General features: G+C 41.9%; 1 protein-coding gene across 2 annotated transcripts in view; it reads right to left on the bottom strand.

The window, feature by feature from the left end:
• Positions 1–23778, bottom strand: part of PGS1 (phosphatidylglycerophosphate synthase 1) — a 2908952-nt gene that overhangs the window by 805463 nt on the left and 2079711 nt on the right. The window lies entirely within an intron of this gene.

Below are 23778 nucleotides of genomic sequence, written 5' to 3'. Positions count from 1 at the left end.
AATTACCTTTGACAGCAAGGGGACCGGAGGGAAGGCATATAGTAGACCGGAGGGCCAATTGTGGACTAGAGCGTCCCTGGGTGACTCCCCTATTGGGGGTATCAATGTGAAGTAGCTGCTGCATTTGGCATTGAGGGGGCTGGCAAAAAGGTCGCAGCAAGGCTGACCCCACCTGCGGAAGATCTGTTCCGCAACTTGACAGTTCAGGGACCACTCGTAAGGCATCAGAATATCTCTGCTTAGCCTGTCTGCGATCACAATGGACTTCCCCAGAATGTGCATTGCCATCAGAAAACGTTGGGAAGACACTGCCCACTGCCACACTTGCACGGTCTCTCTGCAAAGGGGATAAGACTTGGTTCCTCCCTGCTTGTTCAGATAGCACACCACTGACATATTGTCTGATTGGATTGCAATAGTCCCGAGAGGAAGAAAACCCTGAAGTGCTTGCAATGCTAGTAGCACAGCTCTCATCTCCAGGACACTGATATGCAGATGCATCTCGTGCTCTTGCCACGTGCCTTGGACTGTCCTGCCTAGATAATGCCCACCCCAATCTGGGAGGCATCCGTGGTCACCGTGGCAATCGGGGGTGCAGGAACGAAGGGCTTTCCTGCATTCAGGTTGTTGCTGCGAAGCCACCAACTGAGATCCTGTTTGCACCTGTCTGTGAGTAGAACAGGATGAGAAAGTGGAAGACGGTGAAGAGACCACTGGGCAAAGAGAAGCCACTGAAGGAGTCTCATATGTAGCCTTGCCAGAGGGACTAACATGATCATCGCAGCCATTGACCCCAATAGTTGGAGGACCCATCTTGCCTTCGCTCTTCTAAGAGGGAGCAAGGCGTGAACTTGTAGTTGTAGGGCTCTGATTCTTTCCTGTGGTAGAAATGCCCGCATGTGGACGGTGTCTAGTTCTGTGCCTATAAAAGTGACACGCAGTGAGGGCAACAAGGCAGGATTTTTCCGAGTTCAATCTCATGCCCAACTGTTGACATAGGTTGATAGTAGTGTCCCTGGTCTGAGTTAGTAGATGCCTGGTGGTAGCAGTAAGGAGTCAGTCATCCAGATATGGAAACACTTGGAATCCCTGACGTCTCAAGTGAGCAGTCACCACTGCCATGCATTTGGTAAACACCCTGGGGGCTGTGGTGAGACCAAAGGGCAGGGCTCAAAACTGAAAATGACTGGTTCCCAGCTGGAAGTGTAGGTGACTTCTGGATGCCCTGTCCATCTTTATGTGGTAGTAAGCAGCCTTGAGGTCGATGGAGCACATCCACACTTCTTTTCCCAACAATGGGAGAATAGACTGCAATGTGACCATTCAGAACTTGGACTTTTGCATGTGGGTGTTCAATTGGCTGAGATCCAATATGGGTCTCAGGCCCCCTGTCCTTTTCGGCACCAAAAAAAATCTGAAGTAAGTCCCTAATCCGATCTGGTCTGAGGGGACATGTTGGATGGCTCCTTTTTGTAGCAGCTTTGAAACTTCTGAAGCTGCGTAATCTCGTTGACTGGGTGGAACATCTGGGATTTTCTTGATTGAAGGGGGATCTGACAAGAAGGGGATGACATATCCTCTGGAAATTATTCGTAGAACCCATTGGTCCTGGGTGATGTCTTGCCAGGCCTCCGGGTACAATGAGATTCGACCCCCAACTGGCTCCGGAAACGCACAGTCGGACCTCCCATCAGGAGTGGCAGTAGTGAGAATCACAAAAGGAATCGCGGTCACCCGAGTTGCGGGGGCCTCCTCTGCCCCTAGGGCAGCATCTCACTGAATAACCACCCCCCTCCCCTGCCTCTGGAGGGGGACTCACCTTGTGCACCGGGAAAAAACCTCTGTGATTTCTTGAACCACATTTTGCCACCCCTCTGGGCCTTGGGATAAGGCCCAGAGGGAAGGGAAAAACGGACTCCTATGGCAAACAGAGTTTTTCCCTCCTGCTCGCACCTGGTAAGTGTGTCTTTCACCTTGGTTCCGAACAAAGAGGAACCATCGAAAGGGACGGTCGGTGAATGAAGACCTGAAGGCCTCCGCGAAATGACAAAGGCGCATCCATGCCTGTCGCCTAAGAGCAACTCCTGAACTTGCTGCCCTACTCGCTCTGGCTGCATATGAAATCAGCCTCATGGAGGAGTTTACAATGGAATTGAGGGTAGACATCCGAGTGTTAACTGTCTGAGCCACCGCCTCAGAAACGTTACCCATGGGAGTATCTCCAAGCTCCTTGAGGAGATCTCTCTAGAGCCGTGTAAAGTGAGATAAATAATTCAGTGACCGTAAGGTAAAGGTTGCTGAAGAAAAAGTACGCTTCCAGTACCGGTCCATGGTCCTAGACTCCTTGTTAGGAGGATGGACGGTGGAAGATGTCTCGGCTAATTCCTTCTGAGTGGCAGCAGCCACCACCATGGCATCCACAGGGACTCCCTTGGACAGAAATTCCTTATCAGTAGGAGCAGACAAAAATTTATTGGGTCTCCTAGGGACTTGTTCCACAGAGTCAGGGGTTTCCCACACCCTTCACCAAACCAAATCCAGAAGCTTGTCGAAGGGTGGAGATACCCAGGAGGTGGAGGGCTGAGCATCAAAGGCCTTCAGGAAGACCGACTCCTCCTCGGAGGGGGCTTTGGATGGCCAGTCACCTCTTTGTTTCAAAATCTCTAGGATGTCAGAGAAAGAAACATCCTCAGAGGATGACTTGGGGGACACCTCCGATTCCTCGAGGTCAGTGTCTGATGTGAGAGAATCTATGTGCTTCCTCTTGCACGTCTTCTTTCTGGGTGGCTCCTCAGGCAAAGGCTCTGAGGGGCCCACAGAAAAGTGGGGACCACTCCTGGGGGTACCCTAAGGCCTTGGGGCTCCACTGTCCAGAGATAGATAGCAGTCAGAGACCTGCACTGGTGTAGTAGGGGACAGAGTGACCGATCCACATGATGCCACTGAAGACCTGGCCAGCACACTCCGCATTGCCTCGAAAGCTGGTCCCCCTGAGTCTGAGGAATGACCAGCCTCCAAAGCCACGACAGGAGTCAAACTTCCCCAAGCCGAAGCACCTAGAGGGAGACTAGGAACCGAGGGGTGTCCCGAAGCCTCTCCCTTGGGTCCGACCAAAGAATCCTGAGTCCTAAAACCTGTGGACAGTGCCGACAGGGTCGGAGCTGACGTCGGAACTGATAAGTCAGGAGGGGCTATCGGAACTGACCTAAGGACATCATACGGAGCCGAGCAATCCGGCTCCAAAAGCTGAGGTGCTCTCGGAGGAGGAAGTATCGAAGCAGGTTGAAGGATAGGCTCCGGAGCCGACTGGGTCAGAGCCGAGAACAATATTGCCAAAACCAGTGACTGAAGGAGTCTCTGCACCACTTTATCAATGTCCACATCCGATAAGGTCCTGGAGGATTTAGAGGATAGAGAAGGAGCTCGAGACCTGCGAAGAGGTGACACTGGTCTAATGCTAGGCGATCGGCTCCGAATAGGTTCCAAGATGATTGGAGCCGACGCAGGTTCCATAACAAGTGACACTTCCTCCGGCCCCGAGGACAATGGAGACGAGGATGTCGAAGCAGACTTTGCTATTTTCTCCGGTGGCTCCGAGGAAACTGATGGAGCCGGAGATCTCTTTTTAGATTTAGAAGATTTTGCCTTAGAGCTAGAAGCAGTTTCCAGACCCTCCTCGAAGGAGGGTTTGAGACGTCCTTTCAAAATCAACTTATTCTTCCTTTCCTGAAGAACTCTCGGACTAAAAGCATGACAGAAACTGCATGACTCTTGGAGATGGATTGCTCACAGACAACACACGCAGACAGAATGTCCATCGGTAATGGACATTTTATAACTGCACCTAGAGCATTTCTTGAAGCCCAAGGGCTTGTGCTCCTTAGTATCTTTGGACATAGCTAACCAACCACCAAAATCACCAAAGACAAGTGGTCACTGAATAAAGGACCAACAGTCAAACAGTCACAAGGCGGGAAAAAACTACCACTAACAAACTACCTCAAGATCTCTAATTTAAACGATCCTTAGACACAACACAAGGGGGGAAGGACTAAAACGTCTAATTTAAACGGTTTTAGACCCGGTAAAATTTTAAAACACAAGGAAAGCAAGGGGAAAGACTAGGTCCTCTAACTGAAACGGGCCTAACCCGTTGGAAACAGCTAGTGGGATACCACAGAAAAACGATCAAACACACAACTTCCACAACACAAGACCAGAACATACAATAGCTATTAAAATAGTTTTTGTTTGCAACAAATTCTCTAATAATGAAGAAAAAGGGTACTTAGCCACAGCCAAGAGCAAGACCACGTCCAAGCTACATGAGCGGCAAACTAGATCTGGGGATAGAGAGCAGTGCAGCATGGGATACCATCTTAGCCCAGCCAATAGAAAGACTTTGAGCTAGAAAAGTTGGCCAAGTCGGAGCCGACATTCGGCTCCGAACCCAAGGGTAAGAATGTAGGCGAGATTGGACTACATAACATCCTACATGCAACCAAGTATAAAGACAGCTGTTCAAGTCTCTCATTGTATGGCAGATACATACAACAATCTATTTGCATAGTGATGGTTTTCTGTATACATTCTAACTTCTATAATTGTGCAATATTTAATACACGAAAGAATCCTCCATATTCAATAGAACATATAATAGTTATATATATATTTTAATTAATACTTGTTTGTCTCTGCTTCAAAAAGAACAAAGGATATTCCTAATAAATCTGTAACACTTTCTAATTATGTCTGTGATGGTTACGTCAAATTTCAGTCACCATTACACCTAGATCTTTTTTCATGGGAGTTGGTGTAGAAACAATTATTCAAATGGAGAGGGATAAACATTACTACAGGTCTAAAGATGCAGAACATTGTATTTATTAACTGTAAAACTCATACCTCTTGATAGTACCTACTCATACAGTCTATTCACATAATTTTGCAGCTGAAAACGCTCATTCATATTGGTATCCGGACTTCCATTTTGAAAATAATCAGTAAATTTACTCAGTCACGCTTTTTGACATAAGACATTACCAAGCCAAGTAATGCTGACCCTGTGGAACTCCTCCAAAGATGGATTTGTAATCAGAGTGACAATTTTTAATTCTCGCCTATATCTTCTGTTAGTTAACCACTGTGAAATCCATTGAACTATATATGCATCAGCATTAACTTGCCTAAGAGTTTCAAGTCTCAACAACCTCTGTATGTGTACAGTATTAAATACTTTAGCAAAATCCAGATACAAAATATCCACTACAAGATCTTTGTCCAAAGAACAAACATTCTCATTGAAAAAATTATCAAATCTGTTAATAATTGATCCTCCTGAAAGAAATCCATGTTGGTATACATATCCGTTCTGAAATCTAATGTTTGCTTAAATTGCAAATACCCTTTCAAAGCACTTTCCCAACATGCATGTGAAACTAATTGGTCTATAGTTATCAACCATAAGGCCCTGATTACTCTTTTGGATTGGAAGCACAATTGTCTCATTCCACAGATCAGGCACATATGCCTCACTAAAAGTCCCTTGGAATAGGTGAAACAAACAGCGTAACAATACATTAACAATTCCTTTCAAAAAGTAACCATTTGGAGCATCTGGTCCTACAGCAGAATTAGATTTTATACTTAATAAAGCTTGACTTACATACTCTTATTGCAATTTTCCTCAATTCCCACCAACCAACAAGGGAAACAAGTTTTGTGAGTTACTATATGATATATTACTAAATAAACCAACTGCAAATAAATTTATTAACTCACTTGGCATGGCGATCTTATTTAACCCCTCTTTTAACACAATTCCTGAAACTTAACCAAGTCCATAATTTCTCCGATATTTGAATAAACCTTTATTATCTTTCAACTATATAGCAAGGTTTAATTCATAACATTTTCTCTCTTATTTTATTTCCTTGAAATATGTCCTTCTAAGTCTATTATATTTACTCTTAATACTGTATGTTGGATGACCTTTAATAATACCTACACATATTCGTTTTCCTTCTTAACTTCGATAAATTTTTGTTCCACCATAATTCAATACATTCCCTATTCCTATAGTTAAACCCTACTAATACAAAATGTTCTATTAAATTATTTACACATATACAGAAACATTTACAATTATCTCTTACATTATTATTATCAAAGCTCTTATTCAAGTTCCATGAGTGGATCAATAGTCGCATCAAAATTTGTCTGATAAAACCTTTTGAATAATTATTTTTAACAGGTGTTAGATTAAAAAGTGAGGCCTCAAAAATAACACGTACATGATCAGATCTTCTAGCAGTGGACCAACATCACAGGCATTTAGCTTCAATCTTTGACTTATCCTTACAGCATCCAAAACATTTTTATCTCGAGCAAATTTATTTACAATATGCATATAAGAATTTGTTACACTATTCACTATCAATGCATTTATTTACATAATTATTACAATATGAGGTGTTCAATCAATACTGGGAACATTTACATCCCCTGCAATAATACTGACTTTATTTACAAAACATTTACTAATAATTTGTGTCAACCGTCTTTAGTGACATTTGGTGGCTGGTAGAATATAGCTATAACTAAATTTCCCATCTATAATTTTTACTATTAACAATTCAGTAGTTTTGTCACTAAATACTAATAGTACAGAGTCATATTTCTTGGAAATATGGATGGATAACCTCTGCATCAACGATCAGATCTAAAAATATGATGCCCATCAAACCCAGAAATTGTTTGTGGTTTCTTTTATTATTGAATCATATAGTCATGCATTCACAATCATTTTCAGGTTCAAAATCTTAACTATCTTCAGAAAAGTTAAAAATCTCTTTTATTTTGCCAGAAACAGCTGTTCCGGAATGGTTAAAAGCTTGAACTAAACCCCAAGCTAAGCCCACTAAATCACACCTGTCCAGAGTAACTAAGAATAGAGAAGAGATTTGTCTACATTTTTTTCACAGGAATTTCTGAAGAAACAGACACTTTTTCCAGTAAAAATGTCCCTAAGAATGGGCATAACTTTCTGGAAAGGCCAAGCGTCATTCTATTTCCCTTCTCTTAGGCAGTCTAGAGTGGCTTTCCTTGCCTTCCAACAGCCACAGGGCACATCGCTAATCTATGGTCCATGATGGTTATAAGGACTACACCAGTGGGAGTCAGGGAAACAAAATGGTCTGAGGAACCAGTTTTGGCCACAGCAGTCACACCCATCTGTAGCTGAGACACTTTAGCAGCCTGTTGTGGTGGCAAAGGGTGTTAACTAAGTTTTCCACAATAAAACACAGTAAAAAACACTCAGTCCAGTCCCCAAATTTAAAATACATCTTTTACCACAGAAAAAGGTAGTTTTAAAATTAGTTTTAACAACTCTTTGCCACAAAAGTAAAAAAGTGACACTCCTATTTGAAAGTATTTAAAACTCACATGACAGTAATTAAAACACATTTTCCTAGCTTTAAAATAAAGTGTTACAGAAAAAAGTATAATTTCTGTCATAAAAAGTAAAGTGGAAACTTACCTGCCCAGCACTGGCACAGGGTCAGCTAATCATCGATCCTTGAAAGCCCACAACAGAAGCACTTTTTCACATCCAAACCTAACTTTTAGTTGACACAGCTCAAGCTGACTAACAGGTTGGGCTTATAGACACTGTCCTTTACGTTTTGGAAGATGGCCAGCTGTTACGGCCTTAGCAGGATATAACCAGTGTAGCTAAGGTTACTGCAGCAGTGATCTATATGATGAACTTTGCCATATGTACTTTTTCACCTTGCATCATTCAGATTTTTCTCAAAGCACTGTAGTATACTGCATTACTAATGCAAACAGCACATTTAGTCAGAGGTCATCCTTGGTGTAAACCTTTTTTCTTCTCTGTTCTTTTATCCAACCGGATTTACTACAATTCTTATTTCATATACATATTGTGATAAAGTGGTTCTGTACTGTAGGCTTGTAATACAGCCCATAACTATTCATGCCTCACATTATCAAATGCTTTTTTTAGTATCACATATTGTCATTCTACCCTGCAGCTTTTGTCTTATTACAGGAAATACAATTTATTTTAAAACTAGCAGCATTTCCTTAACACCTTTTCCCTTTATTCCATAAACATTTTCTTCAAGCAAACTACCTAGTCTTGAAGTCAACCTTTCATACCTTAATAAAATGTGGTATAATGGTATTATACAGCACAAGAAGCCTACAATTAGCTATTATTTTATCAACTTTTACAGTATTAAATGTATGAGTGTCATACATCATCTTATCCCACATTCCTTTTCTTAACTATTCATTGAAAACGTAAAACACTTCCATTTGTGTTCCATCTTTTTAAAAACATAGCCTATCCCATCCATTCCCTGTACTGACTTTTCACTGACTTTATGCAGTACACTATAAAACTCTTCTACTGTTTTTTTCCTTTTGCAGATCCTTACTTTGTTCATTCATTAATTTAAGTACCACTCTAAAACGGAATCCCTTCTCATTTCTTTATACACCTGTCTTTATATCACTGTAGTAATTTACTCTTGCCTATGCCTTAAGAATCCATCCACTTATATTTCTTCCACCACAATTCTTCACTTATAACATCTATAGTTAAAGATTTATTTCTTCACTTTCCCTACCAAAAATACTGCTTCCTAAAGCACAGTTACCTTATTTTCTATTTGCTTTGGATGTAAACCTCTCTTTAAATTCCACTCTTAACAAAGCATGACTTTTTTTTTCATTTTCCTTGTAGTATTTATCATTGCTCTATGTCCAAATAATCTTTTTATGTTGTTCTTTGAAAATATCCTGCCATTCCTCCCACAAATCCTACAATTCTCTCATACCAGATGTTCATGCCACAACTGTAATGACTGTAGCACATCTTCTGAGTCTTCTACTAACCCTGACAGTATTTACAAGGCTCTACAGTACTGTATAACATGTTTATTAAACCTATACAACCTCAAATTGCCATACGAGTTAAAAAAAAAAACACTCAAGCCCCCCCCCCATTATTTCTTCGAAAAATCTGAATACATAATTAATTTCAGTATTGAGAACTCCTATTTCATACATATAATCCCTCTTCTTCCCCACTGTATCAGTTCTCTAACTTAACCTCTTGCACTTAACTTTCTTGTTTTCTCAAATTACTGTTATCATTACCCATAATAATAATAATAAATGCATCTAAGACTACAAACTGTTTAAGTTATTCAAACAACTCTCTTCTCACCCTTAAATTTATACTGACACAAATTAATGTTACTCTTCCTTCCAAAAATCAATAACCAAAAGCTCTTCTTGGTTTTATAACTGTTAAACCTTTTTGACAAACACAGCAATTCTGCAACATTTATACATCCCCATTTCCCATACCAACCCTTTTTCCTGTAACATTCTAATTGTATTAAATTAACTTCTGAAATTAATCCACTGTCCAAAAATAGACATATCAAAAGTTTGATTCAAACACTAATTATAAATTAGCAACATTCTGATGTCACTTTTAATACTGTTCACGTTACTACTAAGGGAATAGATATTATCCTTTATCTTCTGCAAACTGCTCCATTTGTTTGTCTTGTTTCCCATTCTCTTCTTTTGTTCTCTAACTCTATTCTCTACAGTAATCTCCTCCACTTCTTGCTCAGAACATACCTACACCCCTCTTCCTAAGATTCAGCCCATAAAATATATGTGTCAATGACGCTTACTTATTCTGAATCAAATAACTTCAAAGTTTCATTCAGAACAGATTCTTGTTCAAGTCACATCTCTCTAACAGCATGCATTTCATTTTCATTTTTCAGTTTTGCTCATCTGTTACCAAAAGCTCATTTGCATGATGATGAAGAGATGATAACTGTGTGTATCGCATCATGCAATGCCTTTCTTTCCCATATTTTTCAGCTGCACTGTTTTACTTTTTTTTTTTTTTTTTTTTGCATTCCCCCCTTCCACAACACTGAATGCACTGTCTGTTAAGGCACACATTAACTAAAGTTCCAAAGTAACAAAAATGCTATGGGTTGGTTCCAATAGGAAAGATTTCATTTACCGTCATTTATCATAAATAAATTTGGAAAACGGCAAACTGCATTGCTCTCAACGTACAAACACACCCAAGCCATGAACCATTCAATTCGCATGTTTCTACTATCAGTAGCATTCTATACATTATATACAACATCCCATTTCTCCTTCAAATACATTTCTACTTCAGTCTTAGTTATTTCATCCATTCTAAAACTGAATGTTCAATCTTCTTTCATCTGTAAGTTGTAATCACTTACCAATTAGTCATTCCAAGCAGCAATCATCTTTCTGCAATGACAACATGCACTAAAAGTTGCAGCTCATTCAGTTTCAAATGACTGTGAAGAAATGACATTTCCATGTAAATAATACAAAATATATGTTGGACTAGAAAACCCAAAGAATTCATGATTATTCCAAACCAAATGTGCACTTTATTTTCATCTTTATATGAATTGCATATCTTGAACCAGATAGTATCTTGTTTGTCCCAGACTAATGTCGGTTGAACTGCAACTGCATACATTCTTGAATGCTGCAAGGGTACTGCCTCTTGATTTTTACCTTCGGCTCTCAACATTTTCCCACCATGGTTTTGCAATCCTCTAAAATCTCTGCCCCCTCTTGTCATCACAGCCATTACTCTGCCTGAATTCACTTGCATTAAAGTCATCAGTCTCCAGTCTCAAAGGGGACTTTTTTTACGAAATCATAAATTCCGCTGTCAGCTCGGTCTTGATCATCATCTACACAAGCTGCACATTCTCCAACCCTTCAGGCTGAACTTCGATAATCAATATCCTCTCTAGCTGCTGCAAATCAACAATCATCTATGTTGACATATCACATTAACATTACAAACAAACCACTGTTCATTCACAGATGTCTTCACCATTATACAGAGTCTTCCCCCCTCTAGTCTCCCCAAATGAAGCACCCTTCAGCACCACCTATCGAAAAGAGCAGTGAGAATTTCTCCTGGTGCTCTAGCCAAATTCCTCCTAGTCAATATGAATATCAGCTCTAGTCTCCACTGAAAAGAGGCCATAGACCTTGTGGGACTAACCCGGTTAACAAACCATACATAAATAAATTAAATAAATACAAATTAACAAATAAAATAAATAAAACCAATGTAACAGTATATAAAAGAACTTGATTTTGTGTGTTTTGAGGTAGGCATGCAAATGAGCTTGTGTACTTCTGAATAAAAGGGGCTTTATTTTTTATATTGCATCTTGACAAATGGTAAATAAAATGTGAGCACTTGGCCTATGAAGTATGCAGTCAGACATGTGCATCTTTAAAATCCAGTTCTACTTCAACTGCTGTACAATTTATATCTTCAGATATAATACCCTCACCAGAAGAAAACAAACTGTCATGGTAGTCTAGCAATTATTTTAGAAAACTTTGCAAGCAAAGACATTAACAGTCTAGTTTTATACTTGTGAAAATATTGTAGTATGCACTTTATTATATACCTTGCAGTTGCAGTATTGTGCACAACTAGTTTAGTTTTGATAGTTTAGGCTATGAGCTGCTAACAGTTTTCAATCTGCAGTCTTGGATTTAGCTTCCTCAATTTTCCACTTAGCAAATTTGATGACTGAACAAATAATCAAATGTTAGTCTTTCATCATCTTTGAAGTTACTTTTGTGCCTAACAGGCATACAAAGTTAATAAATTAGTAATAATAAATGATTGCAGCAAATGAGAGACCCAAATATGCTATGATGTGTTCAGGCTGACGTTAGGGTGCATTTCTTATCCTGATACATGTAAATAGTAAATCTAGAGTGTACAATCTACAGACTTCACACATGAAGCATTCTGAAGACCATTTAAACTAATTTGCTAAGACATCATGAAGGTTGCATTCATATACATTGTCCATATTTTCAAACTTTAATATTAACTTATCTTACTCAGACATGTTCAATTAGTACAGCATAGTATTTATTGCCAAAAATATATCGGGTTCCTATCAGCTGACCAAAGACGCAGGTTAGCGAATGCGACTTGGTCGAGCTGTAAATGCCGAAACTGCAAAATATCGAAGCGGCATGGAAGCAAATTCTTTCCCTGGGAAAGAATTTGCTTGGCCGCTTCGGTAGTTTGCCGTTTTCGACACTGTAGCGCGGTCTCGGAGTTAAGTAGGGGATGTGTGGGGGGCACAGCCCCCACTTAATATCATGTATTAAAGTGTTTTCTTTTCCTTTTCCTTTTTTTTTTTTGTTGGAACAGCGATTTTTTTTCCCTTGGAAAAAAAAATCGCTGTTCTGACAATTTGGTTTTGTAAGCTTTCGCTTACATGGAGTCGATTAATCACCATTCAGTGATCTAATACAGACCCAACATATCATAGCAACAATACTTAAAATGTTTTTCCCCCAAAACATCTTTATTAAACTTAAACATATGACAATACCAATCTTACATTTATATAAATGAAAAACATACAAAATTATATCACTTTAGTTGAAAACAGTTTTCATCACAGACACCATTGAAACAACTGTAGTTGTAAACATTATACATCACTTATAAACCATCCAGTTATTGTTAGTTAGGCATTATATGGCTCATTCAAATCCTGCCTCTTAAACCTCGTTCCTGCTCTGCATACAGTTTCCACCACGATTCCCATTTTTTCCTATATAGTTTGCTCCTTCCCTTTTCTAAAGATCCCAATTCCAGTTGTTTTATCTCTGACTATATTCACTACTTATAATAAAGTTGGTCTATACTTTGATTTCCATTTTCTAGTAATTGCTTTTTGGCAGCCACAATAATGAAGCTTTACTATGTCTAGGCAATTCCGATTCTGTAGCATAACTCAAAAACATCATTGCCCCAGTCAGTCCAAGCCGCTCACCCAGCATCTCCAACAGAGTAGTCCGTAGGGAATCCCAAAAGTCTGTTAGCTCGCTACACTCCCAAAAATATTTTCCCAGCTACCTCCTTCTTGCTGGTCACACCTCCAACATTTGCCATCTGCTATCTACCTGAGGAAAAATTCTATGGAGTCTAATTGGGGTATAAAAATACCTATGCAAACACTTCCAGGCAAAGATCCTAAATCTTCTAGACTTTATTGCATATTTGGGAGATATACATATATCCCCCCATTGTCTCTTTGTGAATTCCTTATCCAATCTCTCTTCCCAATCCTAAACTCCTCTGACTGATTCTTATAATTATCATGCAATATTTTATATGCTTTACTAATTATTCCTTTAATAGCAGCTTCTGTTCTAGATTCTATTAAAAACTCTACCAGTGCTGGTCTTTCATTTAGGAGCCCCCTATTTCTTTCTCTTTGCCTATACTCTGATACAAATCCTTGACAGGGAAGCCAATCTCGAACCTGCAGTCCAAACAACATTGGCCTCTTCCCATTCTATTACCTTTCCCTTTCTAGTTATTTACTCCCAATACTTTGGTTCCTTTGCCAGTTTTCTCCAATAAATTCCAGCCCCCTCTTGCTTATTATCTGCATCCCTGACCACAGTCAACTCTATCGGCAAAATCTCATTTCTCCATACTCGTGCTGGTTTGGTTCTTAGAATGCTCCCTGCTATTTTATGAATATAATACTCTGTATGATTTTGGTTGATCTCCTTAAGAGTCTGCATCCAAAATCCCAATCTTTCATTATTTCATGAGGTTTCTCCCTGTGTCAGCATCATTTCTTTACACTCTGAATTATAGGGGTACTTAAAATGTTATGATTAGGACAAACATTCTTAGAGAAGAACTAACTGTAGACTCTACACATGTGGCACACAATCCACAACATTTCTGTTAACTTAGTGACTGCTTTAACAACTGTGTGTCCAATAAACAGAGCCTTCTAGAGCAATGATAATCTCCATTTCCTCCCAAGACAAAAGAAAATATATTTGTTATTATTTTAAAGACCAACAGCACTGTAAAAAATCCTTATTAGAGCAGTCTAGGAAGATTACAGTTGGTTGTGGAATCACAAGAGTTGTATGACAACTATGCCTTGAGGCATTTCTGTCTTGCCAGTACCCACCCTTAAGCCTTCTCTTTCATTTTAGGGAGGGTCAGGCATCTCATACCAGGAGTGAACATCCATCCAGCTGTCCAGCTCCTTTTTTAAATGCAGACAGCTTGTCACACTGCTTAACTTGGACAGAGAGTTTGTTCCAGACAATGAATACATGTTGCATGGCAAACTTCTCTCAGTCTTATTTATTTGCAAGAGTAGACTTTGATCTCTGTCCTTGGTGTTAGCTGGACTGCCTAATAGTTTGAGGTATAAAAGTTCTTGGACTGCTGGATCCCTTATAGCTCTATAAGCATTACACAGGCCTCTCCTAAACAGTCTATTACAGACTGAGTAAAGGGATAAAGCTATCAGTCTATCTTTGTAGCTCAGATATTTTAGGTCACTGATCTTTTTATTTACAAACCACTAGGGCCTTTCCACTTGCTTAATATGCTTAGTAAGGTACTTCCCAAAGGGAACACTGTACTCAATGATAGGTATAATCAAAGAGGAGTACAGAGAGATGAAGACTAACTTTGACCTGGAAGAAACACTTTTTGCTATAAACTGCGCAAGATTAAAGGATTATCTAACCACCATTCAAATGTGACAGTCAAATGTCAAGAAAATAGCTAATGCTTGTTTGTCCAGGTCTCTCCATTCTGAAGTAGTATTTATCTATGCTTTAAGCTGGATCCAGGGTGTGCTTCTAAAAATATACAATGTTGCACGTTTTGGCATTGAGCTTGAGCCCATTTTTAGTACACTTGATCTGGTGCAAAAGTACATCTATGTCAGAGGAGGGCTTGACAACAATTCTCAGCTTACAGTCATCAGCAAACTTTAGCAAAAATAGTCATTTGATAAGTATAGATCTGACAAGTACAAACCAAACAGCAAACGTCCAAGCACAGATCCCTGCAGAACTCCACTGGTCAACGTCATATTCTTAGAGGATGAACACTCTACTCTTATTGTGTGGTTCCTGTCTCTAAGCCAGTTGGCTAGCCACTTAACCACATATGGGCCAATTTGGAGCTCCTTCAACTTGCTTATTATATTTGCATGTGGTATGGTACTGAATGCATTGGCTTGCCCTAAGTCCACAGCCTGAATAACTGTCTAAAGAAATTTACCAGATTTACTGGGCTGGATCTACCCCTGACAAAGCCAAACTAATGGGGGTAGAGTCTGATAAGATTTTTGATATGATAGTTAATTAAGTCAGTTATGACATATTCCATGACTTTGCATATAAGGCTTGTTATAATTATGGTTTTGCAGTCCCATGTCTGTGGTGGGGAAACCCTTGCGGAGTGAAATCACAACAGCTGTGTGCCAGTCCAGTGGGACAAGGCCAGTTGCTAGGCTCCAGATGAAGAGGTTGAGGAGTGGGCCTGTCAGTACATTCTTCATACCCTGTGTTTTGAAGAGTTTTTTTATTACATGCTCTTTTGCGATATTTGGTGGACTGATTCCATCAGGGATGTGTGTTTGGAATAGATGTTTCTGAGGTGAACTTAGCACCGAATTTATTAGGAGGTATGTTGACAATACCCACTGGAATGAAGTTGGCACTATTATGAATAAGCTTGGAGCAATCTTGGGTATTGTTTTATCTTCCTGATATAACCTAAAGAAGTAAATGCAGCTGTCTTTGACTGGTCACCTGACACTAGGTTCTCACAGTATTAGCCTTTGAAGCTGAGACAAAAATTTAGCATAAATGGCTACAATACAAATCTAAATGTGTATGGCAGTGTCTGGGGCTTCCCCTCTTTTTACTGAGCTAATGAACAAAGACTTTTTCCAGACCTAGCATCTCCGGTCCTATTCAGCACTGTGGGGTACTGTTTTAATGGTTCAACAGCTCATTTACATTTCTCTTATTGTTCTGAAAGTAAGCTAGCTGGTTGTTGTCCCAGTATCCTCATTAAAACATATACATTTAATTTGGTTACAATAATACATATACATTTCTTTTCATTCCAGCAGGATGCACTGCTGATACATTTTAACACAAGCAAAGTTCACAAATACATGTTCAGCACAAGCATCAGTTTGATATACAAATGGCATAGAGTTCTAATACATTTGTAACACAAGCATCCTATATAAATCAGTTTGACATCACAAAACTCCAGCTGGCTATGCTGGCACTTGCCCATATCATCACATGTTCCATTACGGTGGGTTCTCTTATGGCACAGAATACCAACATAGATCTCATGCAGAAGTCTAACAAAGACAGAGCATAGGGATATGGCTTCTAGTATGCCTTGCTAGCTAAAGGTTTTTAGGCCAATATTTTTTTCATCAAGAACCTTTGGAGAATTTCTAGCTGCATGGTATGTCCAAATAGGTAAGTGCGGAAAGAGACACTGTACTAACTCAATGACTGGTCTAATTAGGACATAGTATGAAACAACAACATCATTTGACCTACTTGAGATACTCCTGGGAATCTGTCATGCTAGACAGAAATATTTCATAACTACTGTTGCAATGTGGTGGTGAAAGGTGAGGGGAAATGTTGACCCAGATTCTGAGATCCACAACTAGCATATTCATGTGGAGGAGGGTAATGGCTATGCTGTAAAATGTAGATGAGGGGTATTTCCCCAGATGTGACAATGCTGCACTTTCTTGCATTTAGTTTTGAGCCCTTTCCCTATGCACCATTGGTATGTAAGGACTAGTGCTCAGTGAAGTGCATCTGCATTAGTGGGGGAACAGATGATGATAACCACCTTGCAGTCACCAACAAATTTGGTTAGCTACAGGTCAGGGTTTGATGCGTCCAAACGTTGTCTACTGTCCTAAATCTGCCCTGCAACTGTATTCTTGAAAGATACCACATGGGTTAGGATAGCTCATACTACCCATGTAAACACTCCTTTCCAAGTCTATCCTGTAATCTTGCCACCCTTTCAAAAAGTGGTATACCTAAATGCTGAAATTTACTGGTTACAGAAGTTTTAGACAAAGCTACATTTGTGGCCCATCATTTAAAATGATACAGCAGAGGTCTAACTTTTCCTTTGCATACTAACATTTTACATAAGCAGACTTATAAACTCAAGTCAATTAATCCAGATGTTATCCCACCTTGTTATATCAAAAGTGAATAAACTGAATACATACATAACAATTTTTTGCAAGAGTGAGGTTTAAATGAAGGCAGGAATTCAGCATTTTTGTAATGTTGGATTGATGATAGTAGCAGAGAAAATATATGTGATGCATATTGTACTTAAATGGAAAACTGTTAAAATGGTTTATTTTCGGTTAACACGTTTTTCTATGTCCTAAGTGATAATTTAATACAGATATTTAAAAAAAGTGTCGATAAATAGAAAAAATAACTTCACTGATCACAACTACTAAAACCATACTTATAATGTACAGTAACAGTACAGATGAAATATAATTATTTTTGCAGGGCACTATCCTCCTGCACCTCCCACACTCCTGAAATTGTACAGGTTCATAGGGTCATAACTAAGATGTTAAGTTGTCTATCTCGCCTTCATTCTTGCTGGATGGGTTCGGAGCCGACCTCGGCTCCGACTCGGCCACTCTAAAAGCTCGAGAGTTGGTTCCACCGGCTCGAGGCTCCCCTTATATCCCACAATGCTAGGCGTGAGTTACCTCAGATCTCGTTTGCCGCTACAGCGATCGAGGTGTGTTTTCTACTGGCTCCAGGTTAGTGAAAGTTAGACTAGTTTAAATTCTTTAGACTTAGGCTAACTTAGTGTATTTTTCTTTCCCCATAGTGTAGTGGACTTATTATCCCTTCTACCTTTTATTCAGCCCCTTTTTTTCCAAAGAACTTATAGTTCTTTCCCTAAGGCCTTCGGGCCCTTCCTCCCTATCCTTAGGGTGTGTATGTGTTTGATTAGGGAGTTTTATTTTAACTTACCTTTAGTTTAAATAATTCCCTTTGAACCCTATTAGTGTAATCTGTGTGTGTGTGTTTTCTGTGTGTGATTACACTTCGGTTCCTTGAATATGTCCAAGGAAACAAAGGTCTCAGGCTTCAAGAAGTGTGACTCGTGCTGTCAGAAAATGTCTCTGACAGACGGTCACACTTCTTGTGTGTATTGCCTGGGACCTTTACACCTGCAGGACTCTTGTGCTGTATGCCATGGCTTCAGCCCTAGAGTCCTGCAGGAGAGAAAAATAAACTCATTTTGAGGGGTTTAATCAAGCCTGAAGGTTCCCTTTCTGTGTCATCGGGAAACCTTCTAAGGCTTCTAAGACCTCGGCTCCAGCTTCAGAGTCGAGGCCTAAGGCTCAAGCCTACTGCTTCATCGGCTCCGGCTGGAGCCGATGAGTCTTTGACTGCAGTATCCGTGGTTTCCTCGGCTCCGGCCGGAGCCGAGGCATTAGAGATTCCTGGGTCGGCTCCGATCAGACCATCGGAGCCGACATCTAGAAAGAGATCGAGGTCACCGGCCCTTGGCTCCGTTCATTCGGCCCAGCGTCTCCCCTGCTGTCTGAACGGAGCCATAGATCTCACTCCTCCAGGTCATCGAGGCTCTCGGATCACGACCTCCAGAGGGTAGTGAGTAGACTTTTGAAGTCCAAGGCACTGTCCAAAATGCTCCAGAGTCCGACTCATCAGTCGATGCCTCAACTTGTTCCAATAAATATTCCTCCTCCGACTCCTTTGAGCTCGGAGCCGGGCGCCTCGACCGAGACTGTGGTAACGTCGGAGCCGATACATTTGTCTTCGGCTCCGTCGTCGGCTCCGATTTCTTCTTTTGAAGAATCTCGGCGCCGGGCTTCCCTCGTCGGCTCTGGGGGGGTGAGTGGCATCGGACCCTTGTCCGACCCCCCTCTCCCTCTTGGTGCTTCGGCGCTGGTGAGTTCGGCTCCGACATCGGCCTCGGAGCCATCTCTGTCGGTGCCGAGGGAGGTTCTCAGCTTCTTGGAGCGGGGACCTCTGGCTCTGCCTGACAGGGGTGCATTCGAGGTCATGCGGAGTGTGTTGGAACCTTGTTCGACTCCACAGTCGGCTCCGTCCGCCCTCCCACTTCGGTGCCTTTGGTTATGTCGACTCACTCCCTCATCCCAGACCGCAGAGAGCAAGCTCCTCAAGAATCCCCTGTGGGGATCTCATCGTCTTCCAAGGCCTCTCCTGAATTGGCAGGGGAGCCCCCTAGGAAGAGAAAGTGTAAGAGGAAGCACATAGACTCACCTGAGTCTGTCACCTCTGACACAGATTTAGAGGATTCGAGGGTTCCCACGTTCCCCTTCTGAAGATGTCTCTTTCGCAGACATTCTAGAGATCCTGAAACAGAGGGGAAATTGGCCAGCCCTTAACCCTTCGGAGGATGAATCTGTGTATCTTGAGGCGTTGGCTCTCGCCCTTCCACCTCCTGGGTGTCCCCCTTGATCCCCTCATGCAGGTGGTTGCAAGAAGGCCTGGACGGCTCCTGATTCAGTGGACCCTACCCCCAGGAGACCCTCCAAATTTATAACAGCACCAACTGACAAGCAATTTCTCACAAAAGGTGTTTCTGTGGATGCTATGGTGGTAGCTGCTGCCACCAAGAAGGAACTAGCTGATCCTTCAGTGCCTGTTCATCCCCCTAACAAAGAATCTAGGTCTATGGACAGGTACGGGAAGCGGATGTTCTCGTCAGCGACCTTTGCTATGCGTTCGCTGAACTACCTATGCCATTTTACTCGTCTTCAAAGAGACTTGATCAAAGAAGCGAGTGACATGTTGAAGGATCCTTCAGCTGTAGGTTTTCAAGACAAGATGAACACTCAGCTGGCTACCCTGAACTCCATAGCTAACTCCTCCATGCGCCTCCTTTCTTATGCGGCTGATGGAGCGAGCAGGGCCGCAGGGACAGGTGTGGCCTTACGCAGGCATGCCTGGATGTGGCTATGCAACTTTGCGGACCCCTTTAAAACGTCTTTCACTAATTCCCCGTTTGATGGATCATCTCTCTTTGGTCCTCAAGTGAAAGAGACCATGACTAGGTGCGAGACAGATGGCAAGACTCTTTCTGCCATCGGAGTCCGTTTTTCTACTCCTTCTAGGCCTTACCCCAAAGGCCAGAAAAGTGGGAAAATGTGGTTCCGCAAACAATCTCAAGGGACTTTGCCTGACGCACAAAGTTGGTTCCCCGCCAGAGGCAGAGGGGGGAACAACAATGGTAGACGTCGCCCTAGAGGCAGGGGGGGTCCGCAGAACCAGGGCAATCGGGAAGTCTTCTCTGATAAGCCCTTTCAGCATCCCTGAGGTGTTGCCCGACTGCCCACCTTCGGAGGCAGTCGGGGGAAGATTGTCACTGTACCCAGAAGCCTGGCTATCCCTGACTCAAGACAAATGGGTACAGTCCATCATTTCCGAAGGCTATTCCATTCCATTCGTTCGCATTCCAAACCAATCAAAAAAATCCCTTCCAGATGTTCCACCCGCTCAAAGGGATCTTGCAACTTTGGAAATTTCAAAGCTGCTTGCAAAAAGAGCAATTCAGCCAGTTCCAGCAGACCAGCAAGGATCCGGAATCTACTCCAGGTTCTTTTTAGTTCCAAAGAAAACAGGGGACTGGAGACCAATTTTGGATCTCAGTATCTTGAACAAGTCAGTCAAGAAAACAAGATTTCGGATGGTCACGCTGCAGTCCATCCTTCCCCTTTTGGGAAAGGGAAACTGGATGTGCTCTATAGACCTTCAGGATGCGTACATAAAATGAACAGATGCTCCAGAAGATTCCTCCGCTTCAGGCTGGGAACCAGTCATTTTCAATTCAGGGCCCTGCCCTTTGGTCTCACCACTGCCCCCCGGGTGTTTACCAAATGCATGGCAGTGGTAGCTTCTCACCTGAGACGTCAAGGATTCCAGGTGTTTCCATATTTGGACGACTGGCTCCTCACAGCTCCCACCAAGCATCTTCTCCTAATGGCCAGGGACTACACCTTTCGCATTTGTCAAAAGTTAGGCATTTCAATAAATTGCGAAAAGTCTGTTTTGTTGCCTTGTCGTACTATTACCTTCATAGGCGCAAATCTAGACACAGTCAACATGTCTGCGAGACTAACACATCAGAGAATAGCAGACATACACAAACTGGTCTCACTCCTCTTCAGCAGCAACAGAGTCAAAGCCAGGTTAGTTCTGAAAGTGTTGGGAATTATGGCGGCTGCCATACCTCTGCTTCCATTAGCCAGGTTCCACATGAGAATCCTTCAATGGATGCTCTTCATGCAATGGTCATACCAGCAACTTCCGATGTCCCACACCATTATGATTACGCAGACATGCAGGAATCATCTTCTGTGGTGGATGTCTTCCCCTCAGCTCTTATTGGGAAGACCCTTTGTCCCTTCCCCTCCGGTTGCTACTCTGACAACAGACGCCTCCCTGATCGGGTGGGGGGGGCATTATCAGGGCAGAACTGTCCAGGGCACATGGCTACCACACGAATGCCACTTGCACATAAATGTTCTAGAGATGAGAGCAGTGTTTTTAGCGTTGTAAGCCCTTCAAGACTCTCTTCCCTTGGGAACGATAGCAATCCAGATGGACAATATGTCTGTAGTGTGGTATATCAACAAACAAGGCGGAACCAGGTCCTACCCCCTGTGTCGAGAAGCACTCAGACTGTGGCAATGGGCGATTTCTTCTCAGCGTTTTCTGATAGCAACGCACATCCCCGGGAAGTCCAATCAAATCGCGGACAAGTTGAGCAGAGCTATCCTCATGCCTCACGAGTGGTCTCTGAAAGACTCTGTTGTGAGAGAAATTTTTCTCAAGTGGGGTCAGCCTTGCTGCGACCTTTTTGCTACTCCCCACAACAGCAAGTGCAGAGATTATTTCACCCTATTCCCTCTACCAGGTCAGCCCAGCAGAGACGCTCTAGTCCAAGTTTGGCCCCGGGGACTTCTGTATGCATTTTCTCCCTTCCCACTAATCTCTCAAGTGATACAGAAAGCTATCGCTCAGAAGGCCTCGTTGATCCTCATTGCTCCTTACTGGCCTCGACAGGTTTGGTTCCCCTTTCTACATCAATTTCTGTTGCAGCGACCTTGGCATCTGGACCTAGTTCCAGATCTTTTGATCCATCAGTCGGGTCAGTTTCATCGCTCCCTTCCCTCTCTGAACCTCACTGCTTGGTTCCTCCAATTCCAACCTTAGCCAGGCTTCCTCAAATATCTCACTCTGTCCGAGATATTTTGATAGCTTCCCATAAATATTCCACTAGAAAGATTTATTTGAGTAAGTGGAAACGTTTCGCCTATTGGGCTCAAGGAAGGGACATAGATCCTTTCACTGCTTCCATCCAAATGGTCCTTGATTTTCTAGCTGAACTCTTCCATGCAGGTTCATCTCCTTCTACTCTTAAAGTTCAATTGGCAGCTATTTCTAACTTTCATGTGGGCATTTCAGAGTCTGCCATCATGTCCCACAAGCTTTGCAAAGCTTTTTTGAAGGGAGTTTTTCTACTCAGACCTCCGATAAGAAATCCTCCTCCTCCTTGGGACCTAAATTTAGTTCTCAGTTCTTTGATTCTCTCCCCTTTCGAACCTGCAGCCTCCTGTTCTTTAAAATTGCTATCATGGAAGACTCTTTTTCTGGTAGCTATTACTTCAGCTAGAAGAGTTTCAGAACTCCATGCACTCAGCTGTCGACCTCCTTATCTGTTGTTCCATAAGGACAGGGTATCTTTACGAACCAACCCATCTTTTTTACCTAAGATAGCCTCGGCGTCTAACCTAAATCAAAGCATTGACCTCCCTGTGTTTTTTCCAGAATATTCTAATAGGTCTGAACAAAAATTGCATTGGCTAGATGTTCATCGTCAGTTAAGGTACTATTTGGATAGAACCAAACAATTCAGAAAATCTGACCAGCTGTTTGTCTCTTATGCAGAAGGCAGAAAGGGACTTTCAGTTTCAAAGGTATCATTATCCAGATGGCTAACATCTCTAATTTCCCTTGTTTATGAAATTAGACACCAAAAGCTGCCTAACAAACCTAAAGCCCATTCTACCAGAGCTTTGGCTACTTCTATAGCCTTCCAAGACAGACTGCCTATTGACACCATTTGTGCAGCGGCTACTTGGGCTACTCCTCACACTTTCATCTCTCATTATAAGTTGGATTTAGCTTCTAGGCATAGAGCTAACTTTGGTTCCACTGTTCTCAAGAGTCTGTTCCGTTAGGCCACCCGGGACAAGGTGCTAGGGCCGCGGTCCCATCCAGCAAGAATGAAGGCGAGATAGACAACTTAACATATAGAAGTTATGTTCTTACCATAACGTTCCATGTTAGTTGTCTTCTTCTCGCTTCTTCTTAAGGCCCCACCCTCCTTCCCCCTGGCCTGGACAGACCTAGAGGAGTTTGATTGTGACCTCTCTTTCTACCACCTCTTTATTTTAGGTATATGCTGCTGTGCATATTTTCCTGGATCAGGATGTAGGTCACCCTTCTCTTCTCCCTGGTTTATAGAGGTGGACTTTGTTTATAGTTATTCTATTACTATTATAGCTGGGCCTAGCTTACAAACAAGATCTGAGGTAACTCACGCCTAGCATTGTGGGATATAAGGGGAGCCTCGAGCCGGTGGAACCAACTCTCGAGCTTTTAGAGTGGCCGAGTCGGAGCCGAGGTCGGCTCCGAACCCATCCAGCAAGAAGAAGGCGAGAAGAAGACAACTAACATGGAACGTTATGG

This window comes from Protopterus annectens, chromosome 4.part0 (genome assembly GCF_019279795.1).
Source record: "Protopterus annectens isolate FY-2018-M chromosome 4.part0, PAN1.0, whole genome shotgun sequence".
NCBI lineage: Eukaryota > Metazoa > Chordata > Ceratodontiformes > Protopteridae > Protopterus > Protopterus annectens.
Note: the sequence above shows the minus strand (reverse complement) of the source record. Positions and strands in the feature narration are given on the sequence as shown.